The sequence below is a fragment of the Lycium barbarum genome, chromosome 7 (genome assembly GCF_019175385.1).
Source record: "Lycium barbarum isolate Lr01 chromosome 7, ASM1917538v2, whole genome shotgun sequence".
Classification (NCBI taxonomy): domain Eukaryota; kingdom Viridiplantae; phylum Streptophyta; class Magnoliopsida; order Solanales; family Solanaceae; genus Lycium; species Lycium barbarum.
In genome coordinates, this window is record NC_083343.1 from 76,781,673 (window position 1) to 76,795,238 (window position 13,566).

General features: G+C 40.7%; 1 long non-coding RNA gene across 1 annotated transcript; it reads right to left on the minus strand.

Annotated features, from left to right (window-relative positions):
- Positions 1–1,419: 1,419 nt before the first annotated feature.
- LOC132602298 (uncharacterized) lies at positions 1,420–3,847 on the minus strand. Its single transcript, XR_009567717.1, has 3 exons — positions 3,708–3,847; positions 2,756–2,821; positions 1,420–1,556 (listed from the first exon to the last, which is right to left on the minus strand). It is a non-coding gene; the product is annotated as an uncharacterized LOC132602298 (long non-coding RNA).
- Between the last annotated feature and the right edge of the window lie 9,719 nt (positions 3,848–13,566).

Consider the following 13,566-nt stretch of genomic DNA (forward strand, 5'->3'; position numbering starts at 1 on the left):
AGAACGTAATAGTGAATTATGACCATGATTATGGGGAAATTGAAGTGAAATTACAAAATGTGAATAATATAGATGGATGACGATTGTTGTTTATTATATTGTGAACGTTGTTATGAATGTTTGGGAGTTGATATGGAATATGGGAAAAGTTGTATAAACAAAGGAAATGCTGCTCAAATATTCCTAGAAATAGTAAGCACGTTTAAGTAATCGATTGGCTAACGTTCATGCGACTTCTCTTGAAGGTAGAAACGTGGGCATCAAAGGGGAACAAGCAAGTGATATATATTAGTTAAACTACAAAGGTATGTGAGGCTAGTCCTTTCTTTCTATGGCAAGAATCCTATGGTATGATCTTCCTCCTTCTCTATGAATTCTCTATATCCCGGAAAGCCAAGAGCCTATGATCATGAATAGCCAAATGAGATGAGAGATGTGTTATGAGTTAGATAATGATGATAATGAGTTAAGTATAAAGATTCTAAAGTTCATGGTATGATATTCCTATAACGCTAATGATATCGTACGTTGTATACACTCACATTATACATTAATCCCCTCAAGGTGAGGCAGAATACCATAAGGCTAATGATGTCATTCATTGTATCCACTCACCTTATATGTTATTTCCTTCAAGGTGAGGCAGAGTACCATACAGTTGAGGATGTCATTAATTGTATACACTCACCTCATATACTATTTCCTTCAAGGTGAGGCAGAATACCTATAAATGCTCCATAATAGAATCGGGGGTTCACGACCTCATATCACCCCGACATGGCCATAGTTGCTTTCAAGTTCTAATGTATGTTTCAATGATAAATGTGTAATGATGCTAAGTCATGATAGGTCTATAAAATGATCAAGAAAGCAAGTTATAATATGTCTATGCTATGTATGAAAATGTTGAATTACGATGAGTATATGATGATATGATAGTACACCATGCCTATATGGACGGGCAGCTTATACTTGTACACTTATACATTCTCACACCTGTCACGACCCAGCCCCGTGGGCCGCGACTGGTGCCCTACTTGGGCACCCAAACGGACATACAAACTAAATCATCATTTTTAAACAGAGTTGAGAACGAATATTATCAAACGCATTCAAGTATATAGCAGAAGCCGACAAGGCTATATTTCAATATTTAGATAATTTCCAGAAAAATTTCGGCAGAGTTTCCTTTGTTTTACAGACTATCCAAATTAACCCTGCGCACAGATAATACCAACAATGACACCCCAGGGCCAACAAAGCAACATTTAAACATATGCGGACCGGCCGCCGCGGCGAATGGAATCGCCCAAACACAACATATACACGCATCCGTACAGAAAGACCCCAACCCACAAACATGTCTACAGACCTCTAAACAGACCGACAGAATCATATAACGGGACAGGGCCCCGCCACGCCGTACCCATGAACGAGAATATATATATATACAGTAGTGACAGACTGTACCAAAAGATGGGCTCTGAATAAAAGAGCGCTCCAAATGGCAGAAAAGATATCCTAGACGGACGGATCAGCAAACCTGTCGTCGGTACCTGCGCGGCATGAAAACGCAGCCCCCGAAGAAAGGGGGTCAGTACGAAATATGTACTGAATATGTAAAGCCTGAATTACAGAAACAAAATCATAACTGGTACAGAACGTACAGAAAAAGTGAGTAGAAAATCCAAAGTATCAAATACATATCTTCAAAACATACGGAGTGTGTACAAAAACATATGTCATATCAAATCCGGCCCCTGCCAAGGGACTCGGCAAACAGAACGTGGCCACCCTCCCGACACTGGTGCCATAACACAGAAGAATCAGAATAGGGGCATAACCCCGTAACATAGTATATCATATCAGATGGCCATGGCAAATCATATCAGAACATGTGTACATGGCACAGCATACTCCACAAACCCATGTACACGTATACCTGCCCCCTCACATCGAGGCACGGCGAACAATGCAGAGGATTACGCTTGACAACATATCCTGGCCCGGGCTCAGTGTGGGAAACATTGGGGCATCCACGAATAGAGTAGTGAGAAACTAAATGCAGTTAAAATATCATAAATATTTTCAGAGACTAGATGAGGCATATCAATGACAAACCAATTCAATGAAGTCAGACGGGATCATAATAAGTGAGTTTCGGATGTCATAATGAATTACAGAAGCATACCTTTCTGAAGTCGTTCCGAGTGCCAAAACAATTTATAAGACTTAATGAATTATTTAAAACAATTTTTGTTTAGTAGTTAAAAGAGTAGTCATATGCATAAAATCATTATCATAAATTCAAACATAAGTAAAATGATCATATTTGAAATTCGAAATGATAATCAAACCAAATTCTTTCAAAAGTCGTCTGAATTACATAAAGGAAAGTCGCGGGACCCACGAACGGGTATCGACCCGAATCGGGCCCGCTCATGGAAAACATACTCATTATACATCATGCAAACTCTTATGAAAATATTGGAGCAATCCGAGCCTTTATGCAAAAGATATGGCATTTCGTAGTTACGGAATTCTTTAAAACAACTTTTTGTACAAAGTTTGGAAATCAATGCTTTCGAAGACATAATTGTTCATACTTCATCACAACATACATAAGAATGCCAAGAAATATATATAAGGATCATAACGTGCTCGGATTTCGAATTTGGAATTTCCTCGAGGCTCGTGATATAGCCTATTGAAAACTAAGGCATGCCAAAAGAAAGAAGGGTTGCGCTTTACATACCTCGTACGCACTCCAAGATAGCCAATCTAAAGTAAATTCCAATCTACGCCTCGGGCTCCCCAAGGTCTACAAATATGCCGACGAATATCCAATATTAAACATAGGCACTTAAGCCATTTATTCCAAACTAACATTAAATTCTACAGAAAATTCGGCAGCACTTCCCCTGTAAATAGGCCATCCCGAGAATTTAACTCGCTCAAAATCAACAGCAACAACCACAATAACCAACCTAGCAACTCCAATAACCAATCCGAAAGACAATATTACATTAATACTCTCTTTTTCATCATTCGACAACTTTCTAAATATTCAATTCAACGGCTTACCTTCAAGCCAACATCAACGCCTATACATTCAAATACTAACCCAAACCCATACTAACAACATTCAAGAACATTCTAAACAATTCACATAATATTTCCAACGATCCAACAATTTCTCCAAATTGGGCCGAAAACAGCCCCTAAACTATAACATAACGATGCCCGAAATTCTAACGAACACTTACAACACACCAAGCAGCCCATATACACTTCTTACGACTTATTTCATGCCATCTTTTCAGCAAATTTCAGGGAAATACAACAGCAGCCACACGACACCACATCATCTATCCATATGCAAGTAAATCACATTATTATCTCTATAATCCTTACAACAACCCACAACAATTTTAACTCCAACTCTAACCATTAAATTCCTTCATTCTCATCACATAATCTATGATTACAACAACCAAAATATTAATTCAAATCAGCCCATCAAATTTCAATTAAAAACAGCCCCTACGGCATTCAACAACATTCCAACATTCGTGCAATTCATGTTACCAAGTTACAACTATGCTTCAACATCAAGATACATAATTTCACACATACAATTTACATTTGCATATTCCCCACACGTCCAACTTCATCATCAAACACATAGAAAAATGATCAACTCTTACCTTAACAAGTTGGCTTTTTCCACTTAGCTAGAATTTGTGAAATGAACTAATACTTGTTCTTGTTGCTCCAAATGAATTCTCCACGTTATTATCACCTTCCTAAGGGCTGAAATACCTAGAAAATCTGATTTTTGGATCAAAAAATTTGAGCTCCAATTTTGCTAGCCATGGCCGAATGCCATGGCTTATGCTCTCTCTCTCTCTCTAGCTTGTATATCAACGTTTCCTTCACGTATACACCATATTAAACCTTTAATCCAAATTGATAACATGAGTGGGTGGTTGAAATTACCTTTAGCAATCAGAATCTTCAAGAATCTTGTTCCTCTTTCCAGATGCTTGCTTAACAACACAAAAAAAAACTTAAGCTACAACTTCTCTTTAACTAATATCATGTCAAGGGTCTAGGATTTAGCTTATATGATGGCTCAATTAGAAAGGGGGTTTGGGAGAGAAAATAAGGGTTTTGGATCTGTTTTAGGTCGTGTGAAATGATATAGGGCAAAGTGGTGACTTATCTATTCAGTTTAATGGGCCTCATGGGCCGAAATGTGAGTGTTTGGGTCGGGTCCAAACTTGCTGCCCTGCCAGCCCAACTTGCATCGTCCATATCTCCTTATCCCGATATCATTTTGACGAGCGGTTTGTTGCATTACATACTAGACTCGATGAACTTCATATTAGGCTTTTGAAACACCTTAAAACGCCTCATATTCAAGGAGATATGCCTCCTACAATATAGACTAAAATCGGGTCCGAAATTTTACTGAAGTTGTTCCGATTCATTTCGTTTAACTTCTAATCCTCTTCCAACCTTATGTAACCTCTTATGCATACATATACACACTTATATACATCAATAAAAATCCATATACACGTCTCGAAGGGTCCAGAGACTCACAATAACCTTAAACATAACTAGAGAACTCACAAAACTTTGACGAAACTCCAATCGCAAAAGCATATTCATATCTTTTGTCCACCCTCTATATCATTACTAATAATCTCAAATACTTTAAAAGGTCACTCGCATTACTTCATATACATACTCATAGCGCGATTCCACACCCTTTAGGTAACCGTGTCGCCTTAAGATACTTAAGGAAACCATGTATATATAACGATATTCTTACTAACTCGATTAACTTTCCTTGAACCTTCTTAACTCATTCTTTCTTGTTTTAATACAAGTAGCACAGATTATTATGGAGTGTAACAACACCGTACCTATATGGACGGGCAACTTATTCATCGTTGCATACATGAGATGATGATGATTATGAGTAAGTCAGCATGCGCTATTTCTTCTATAAGCTACAGTCATATACAGTTGTTCCTTATTGATTCTTCCTTTATATCAGTGACGTATTTTCATTGTTATGCCTCTCATACTCAGTACAATGTTTGTACTGACGTCCGTTTTCTTTGGACGCTGTGTTCATGCCCACAGGTAGACAGGGAGGTGAGCTTGATCCAGACTCATAGGAGCTAGCAGCTGATTTGAGAGCACTCCATTGTTCGGAGGTGCTTATGATTATTCTTTTGTGTACATGTATATTTTGGGCATGACGGGGTCTTGTCCCGTCCTTATGTCTAGCACTCTAGTAGAGGCTCGTAGATACGCAGTGTGGGTTACATGGTCTCACAAGGTCACTACTGTATACGTGTATATTATCATTTTGATAGCCGAGAGGCTTATGTATATAAAGTATTTATGTTCTGGAAAATGGTTCCTTATGATTTGAGTATAAATTTGATAAAAGAGCATTAAATGAGTATGATGAGTAATAGAACGAGCGGTGCTCGGTGGTGAGCCCCGGGTACCCGTCGCGGCCCCTAATCGGGTCGTGACAAGAGCAGTTCTGTCCTAGCGTTGTCTGCAAGCCATTTCTAGCAGAGTCTTTTTTATGGTGTGCAGTGCACCACACTTATAAACAGGAGGCTGCAAGGCATTTAGGAAGGATTGACCCTTCTTTCTCATCTTAGATCGTGCCATAGAGCTAAATCATAGGATATGATGTCCCTGATTCTAACCCTAAATGTTTTGATCATGGATAAGCAGTTGATTATGCCGCTACGAGATAATTGCTGAGAATTGAAGTTATTCATTCGAAAGGTATGTTTCCTGTTTTATTAATATGGATAGACGTTGATATAAGAACTTGAGCAAGATATTATGGGTATTTGTGATTGCTCTGTGGGCATTGAATGTGTTTTCTAGACTGTGTACAGGAATGAGGAAGTAAGAATTATAGAGGAAACTCTGCCGAAATTTTCACAAATTGAATTGTTTGCATGTTTATAGAGAAAAAGTAAAGGAAAAATATGACCATCAGCCGTTTGGTAAGTCATGATTGAAGAAACAACTATGAGACACTTTCAAAGAGAAGTTTTAGAATGATTTTAATTTAATTTAAAGGAGGAACCCTAGAGGGAAAAATGATTAGCAGTTAAAGAAACTGGAATGAGTTGCATCCGAGATTTCGGGGGATTGAGACCTATTGGAAAGATAAGGAAAGTTGGCATTAGGAACTCAAATAAGGTATTATGATTTATAGATTAGATTGGTTAGTAAGATGTAACAGAGAAATACTGATATGGAGAAGGAAGTTAATGAGTACGGGAAGTTTCACCCTATAAGTATATATACATCTATACGATATCAAGATTGGTTTGTACTCATAGTGGAATGTTTTGCAAGACTTCTAGGTAGATATTATTAAGTGGCAGACGAGAAAGAGCACCTTAAGAGCAAAGGAAATCAAAGAGGACAGAAGTACGAGAAACTGCGGTTATGAATTGATTAAAGGAAGTTATGTGACCATCGACGATAAGAGGAGGTTTAATAAATTAGTAAGGTTGGCCAAAGGTAGACAGTGATGGTATGAGAGAGTGGACTTGGAATAAAGATACAATTATAAAGGAAACAGGACGAAAGTATGAGAAATAAACATACATACGAGCAAGCTATGATATCGTAAAGGGAAATGAGAAGTGAATGACAGCATGCACTTTATAGGTATTTCATGACGAAGATAAAGATTGACTGGATAAGGTATTGGAGGAATTATGACACTCGACAATGGGGAAATCGAAAAGTAATAGGGAGCTATGAAACAAGATGAGCTAAGGAAATGCAAGGAGAAATCATGAAAGTAGACGGAGATAAGATCGCAAGAAAGGGATTCAAGGATATAAATAGAGGAGACGAGCATTTAAGGACTTAAGAGATCCGCTTGACTGATAAACCGAAACAACAGATAAGTGCATTAGACTTATTAAGTGAGAGTCGGGCAAAGGTCAAAAAATAAAGGGAGAACCCCAAAGAAAATGATAAAAGAATATTGCGTTTTGTCGAAACAAGTTGGTGACAATGAACCCTCGTAGAACAAGTAAAATAGTGGCTTCCCTTAAAAAAAGGGTGGGGGGGGGGGGTGGGGGAATGGAGGTTACAGATAAGGAAAGAACTAAGCGATTTGAATTCTCTATAAAGACCCTTAGTTAAGAGTTCACTCCTAATTTATTAGCCGAACTAAGGAATCAGAAACTTTAAGGGTAAGTTCAAGGAAAGGAATCAATAAGGAATACATTTGTGATGTTGGATATAAGTACAAGAGCTACCGTCAGCAAGCGCAAGTGCAAGAAATCCAACTAAGAGCAAGAGGAGTTAAGCAAAAATTCCGGTGTTCTAGGGGTATAAATCACGGCTGCTAGCTCTAGGTCGTGAGTCGGGTAGTTCTTCTCGTGCTTCCTGAGCTGTCTAGAAGCATAAGCAATCACCTTGAAGTGTTGTATCAAGACAACACAATCGGACCCTTGAAGTGTCACAATAATCAGCATAACCCTCAGATCCCTCTGGAAGTGCCAGAACTGGTGCTGAAGTCAACCTATCATTCAGTTCTTGAAAACTCCGCTCATAAGCATCTGTCCATTGAAATTTGGCTGCCTTCTGAGTCAACTTCGTCAATGGGGTGGAAAGAGAAGAGAAGCCCTCTACAAATGTTCTGTAATACCCTGTTAAACCCAGAAAACTACGAACCTCCGTCGGCGTTGTAGGTCGAGGCCAAGTCTTCACAACTTTTATCTTCTCAGTATCCACTTTGATGCCCTCATCTGAAATAATATGGCCTAGGAAAGCCACGGAGCTTAGCCAGAATTCACATTTGGAGAATTTCGCATACAACTTCTGGTCTGGAAGTACTCTGAGTACCACACGCAAATGATCTGCATGCTCAGTCTCTGATCAGGAATTAACCAGAATGTTATCTATAAACATAATCACGAACAAGTGTAGGAAGGGTCTAAACACATGGTTTATTAGGTCCATGAATATAGCTGGAGCATTAGTTAACCCGAAGGACATAACAAGAAACTCAAAATGACCATATCTAGTCCTAAATGCTGTCTTCGGAATGTCCTTCCCCCTAATCCTGACCTGGTGATAACTTGACCTCAAGTCTATCTTCGAAAAATATCTGGCACCCTGCAGTTGATCAAATAAATCATCTATCCTCATAAGTGGATACTTATTCTTAATCGTCACCTTATTTAATTTCCTATAGTCGATACACATCCGTAGCGAACCATCCGTTTTTCTTACGAACAATACTGGGGCTCCCCACGGTGATGTACTAGGTCTGATAAAGCCCTTTTCTAGTAGATCCTTTAACTGCTCCTTCAACTCTCAACTCAGCAGGGGCCATCCTATAAGGAGGGATGGATATCGAATGAGTACCCAACAGTACATCTATAGCGAAGTCAATTTCTCGCTCTGGCGAGAGACCTGGAAGCTTATCTGGGAACTCATTAACTATAGGAATGGACAGAAGAGTTGGCACTTTTGCTTCTGTATCTTGGACTCGAACTATATGTTAGATACGTCCCTTCAAAATCATCTTCTTCGCCTTGAAATAGGAAATAAACCTACCTCGCGGCGAAGCCGTACTACCTTTCCATTTCAAAACTGGTTCTCCCGGGACGTGGAACGTGAAATTTTTCATCCAACATCCCCCATTAGCAACAGAAGCTAACCAATCCATTCCTATAATGACGTCAAAATCGACCATCTACATTTCTATGAGATCAGCTATGGTCTGACGACCACAACCAACTACCGAACAACCACGATAAATCTTCCTAGCAATAACAAGTTCACCCACAGGTGTAACAGAAAATGGCTCATTCAACAATTCTGGTGCTATACCAAATTTTTCCGCAATAAGTGGAGTGCTATAGGACAAATTGGACCTCGAATCTATTAACGCGTAAACGTTATATGAACAGACTGTCAATGTACCTGTCACAACATCTGGTCAGGATTACAAGTCCTGATGACCTACTAAAGCATAAATGCGGTTCTGAGCACTGCCTGCACCAGAAGCTCCTCCTCCACCTCTGCTTTTACCAGTTGAAGACTGAGGGTCGCGCCCAGAGGGACGCACGGATGGGGATGACCCTGCTATAGAACCTATCAGCTGCACTATACCAGTAGGTCTCCCTTGTGGACAGTCTCTCTTGAAATGATCTAGGCTGCCACAGGTATAACAAACCTCCGACCTGTACTGACATCGCCCATGGTGCGCTCTACCACAGTTACCACACTGCTGTGGTAATGATCTAGCCTGTCCCAGAGCTGTTGTGACCCGGACATACGGGAACTCTCACCTGGTCTAGAGGGAATATAATACCCTGATCTGTATCCCTGAGACTGAGCTGATGGTGGCCTAAATGGCCTACTCTGGTGCTGGGGTCTTAAACTCCCCCTACTATTACCCTGTTGACCAGTAATCCTAGCTCTCTTATGAAGCTCCCTCTCTATCCTCTTAGTCGCCTACCGCTGGCATCTACGATCCTCGCAGTTTTGTGCGAATGCCTGGATACGAGCAAGGTCCATATTATCACTTACCGCTGCAGTGGTACAAGCCTCAACATAATCGGGGTGTAAACCAACGTTGAACCGGTGAATCCTGGCCCTCGATGAATCAAAGAAGGATGGAACATATCTGGCCAAGGAATCAAATCGGAGGCAATAATCGCGAACGTTGGAGTTACCCTGCTGGACAGTCAAGAACTGATCTACCCTCGTCTCTTGTATCTCCAACGGTAAATAATGATCAAGAAAGGCCTCTGAAAACTCAAACCAACACGCTAGAGGTGCCTCCGGACCCCTGGCATGCTCCCATCTCTCATACCATAGGATCGCTATATCTGTTACACCTCGGAAATTTCTCCGTACTTGTATGATGAGTGGAATGATGAAAATTGAGTGAATGATGTTTTATTAAGTCGGGAATGGCTAATTAAGAATTTTTGAAAATAAGAAAGTCGCGGAAATGTTTTTAGCCCAGTGGTCGTATATGGCACTAGACGGCCCGTAAAGTGATTTACGGACCGTATAGTGCAGTCGTCCTCCAGCTTGTCAAAAATCTCAACTTTCTGTAAATGTTGAATATGGTTAAATATGACCCAGTTTATGGCCCGTAAACTGGTTTACAGACCGTAAACCAGGTCGTAAACTACCATGTCCATCAGCCAAAACTTTTCTGTCTTTGAAATGGTTAAACACGACTTGGAGGACGGCCCGTAAATTGGTTTACGGACCATTAAACTCAATCGTAAATCGCCATAATCCCCAGCCAAACTTTCTGTTTTTGGAATGCTTAAAAACGACCACAGTGGACGGACCGTAGATCAAAATACGGTCCATATATGGTGGTTTACAACCACTGTTCATCCCGACAAGAATTCATTAAAGATCAGATTTGTGTTTTTTAAAGGGGACCTAAGCCTCATTTCAACTCATTATTCATTCAACCAACTCAAGAGACTTCTAGAACCCTCCAAACATTTCCTCCACAAGAATTCAAGAGAATCAAAGGAGATATCAAGATTATCAAAACCAAATTCATAAAAATAAGTGTAAGAACACATCAAAGGATCTTCTAAGTCAAGAAATTCCCAAGAAGGTGGAACTAGGGTTTTGGCTAATTGAAGTATTTCAACTTAAGGATTGTTCAACCATCATCCAAGGTAAGTTTCATGGTTATTCCATGTTGTTTGAAGTATTGGAAAGCTTAGAGACTTGAAATGTAGAAGAACATAGAAATGGGTCATTATTGAGTGAATAGTGACATAAATGAATGATAGTGGAATTGGACTATGAATATTGAAGTGTTGTGAGTACTAATACGTTATAAATGATGTTTATATCATGAAACAAGCATTAAATGCAAGAAAACGCAAGGATGAGCTAGAAGTAGAAATAAGGGAAAATTGGAGGAAAATTGTGGATTTTGCCAAATGTACGTAAATGACAATTGTCGATCATGATATTGCGAATAACATTATGAATATTGGGAGTTGATATAGAACGCGATAAAAGTAGTATGAGCGAAGGAAGCGTTGTCCGACTTCTCCTAAAATTAGCGACGCGTTCTTATAGTTAGCTCACTAATGTTGATACGAATTCTCTTATGAAGGTAACGACGTGATGTCGACGGAGAACAAGTGAGAAATATCTTAGCTAAGCGACCAAGGTATGTGAGGCTAGTCCTTCTTTCTAATGGCATGAATCTTTTAGTTTGAATCCCTATTCCTTTCATGAGTTCTTACATTCTAAGAAGTTAAAGGCTTATGCCTACGAATGTCTATATGAGATAAGTTATGTGATATGATGACATTAGAATGATGATGATTTTATTCCTTGCCTACACTCACCTTATGTACTAGTCCTTTCAAGGTGAGGTGGAATGTCCATGATGGTTCCATAATGTAATCGGGGGATCACGACCTTACGTCACCCCGATAGAGTAAAGTTGATCATGAGTCTTATATACGCGTTATGGTAAGATAAGTATTTTATGATAAGCATATTACTATGAGCATTTATATTGAGCATGTCATGAGCATTTCACACCGGGCCTAGTTGGCCGGGCAGACACCGCTTCGGCGGGCGGCGATACGAATACACCACGACCTACGGGCGTGGACAGACACCACTAGTGGGCGGCATGAGATGGTACCCCAGATGCGGGAGACCTGGACGCGGGCTAATATTATTGATTATCATACCATTCCGACATGGACGGGCAGCTTGCATATGATGCATACATGTTATGATGATGAGTATGAGTAAGATAGCATGCATTACTTCATTTATGATTATCAGTCAGATCCATATGTCTCATGTTGATGTTATTCCCATATTACTGATGTCTCCTTTCTTTATGTATGCCTCTCATACTCGGTACAATATTCGTACTGACGTCCTTTCTTCGGACGCTGTGTTCATGCCCACAGGTAGACAGGGAGGAGAGCTTGGCCCAGGTCCTCAGTAGCTGTCAGCTGATAGATAGCACTCCATTGTTCGGAGGTGCTTATGACTATTCTTTTGATGTACATTCATATATGCATATTTTGGGCATGACGGAGTCTTGTTCCGTCCTTGTATTCATTATGTTAGTAGAGGCTCGTAGATACGCAGTGTGGGTTAGATGGTCTCACAAGATGTTTTCATATGTATGTATATTATTTTGATGGCCAAGGGGAAAATGTATATAAAGTATTTATATTTTGATTAAATATGATTTTCCTACAATTGGTATGTAAAATTGATAAAAGAGTATTAAATGAGCGAGACCAGCAGTAGAGTAAGCGGTGCTCGGTAATTGCTCCGGGTACCCGTCGCGGCCCCTAGCTGGGTCGTGACAGAAGTGGTATCAGAGCAGTTCGCCCTAGGAAGTGTCTACGAGCCGTGTCTAGTACAACCTTGTTTATGGTATGTTGCGCGCCACGCTAATAAACAAGAGGCTACAGGGCATTTAGGAAAATGACCATCCTTCTTCTCATGAATCGTGCGATAGAGCCATGTCTAGGATTATATGATTCCTAAAAGTGCGTTATGGTTTCAGAAAAATGCCGCCGAAAGGAAAAGCTACAGCTGCCCAGAAAGGCAAAGCTACGACGACGAAGCGGGCAGAAAGGGAGCCTCCGGCGGGGGTAGAGGAAAGTGAATCGCAAAGTGAGGCCGTGCCCAATGTAGAAGAGCAGGGAGGAGCCTCAGCTCCGATTCCTCCACCGGGTGCTTCAGGTCAACAAGTGTCCAAGGCTATACATTTATTGACGCAGTTGGTTGCCGCTCAGGCACAACGACAGAATGCGGGCCCAAGTGATCGTTCAGCTAGTACAAGAGCCCGTGATTTCCTTACTCTAAATCCTCCAGAATTTTTTGGGTCGAAGCCAGATGAGGACCCACAAGGTTTTATCGATGAAATGCTGAGGACGTTAACACTTATGCATGCTTCTGAGACTGAATCTGTAGAGTTGGCCTCATATAGACTTCGCGACGTGGCGGTACTATGGTATAAGAATTGGGTGATAACAAGAGGGGAGAATGCACCACCTCCCGTGTGGCAAGAGTTTGTAGATGCCTTTATTCGTCACTACTTGCCACCTGAAGTCCGCCGAGCTCGAGCGGACAGGTTCTTGAATTTGAAACAAGGAAGCATGAGTGCCCGAGAGTATAGTATGCAATTCAACTCATTGGCCCGGTATGCTCCGACTATGGTGGCTGACATGGGGGACCGAGTCTATAGATTTGTGAGTGGTTTAGGACCACACTTGTTCAGAGATTGCCTGACAGCCTCTTTGCAAGACGGGATGGATATTTCCCAGATACAGGCCCATGCTCAGAACCTCGAGGAACGACAACGACAGCAGAGAAGTGATCGTGAGGGTGACAGAAGACAAGGTAAGAGGGCTAGATCTATGGGGGAGAGCAGTGAGTATCGAGGGGGACCGAGACAGACATATTCTAGGCACTCAGGTCAGTCAGTGACTAGTGCACCTCCTAGATTCTCAG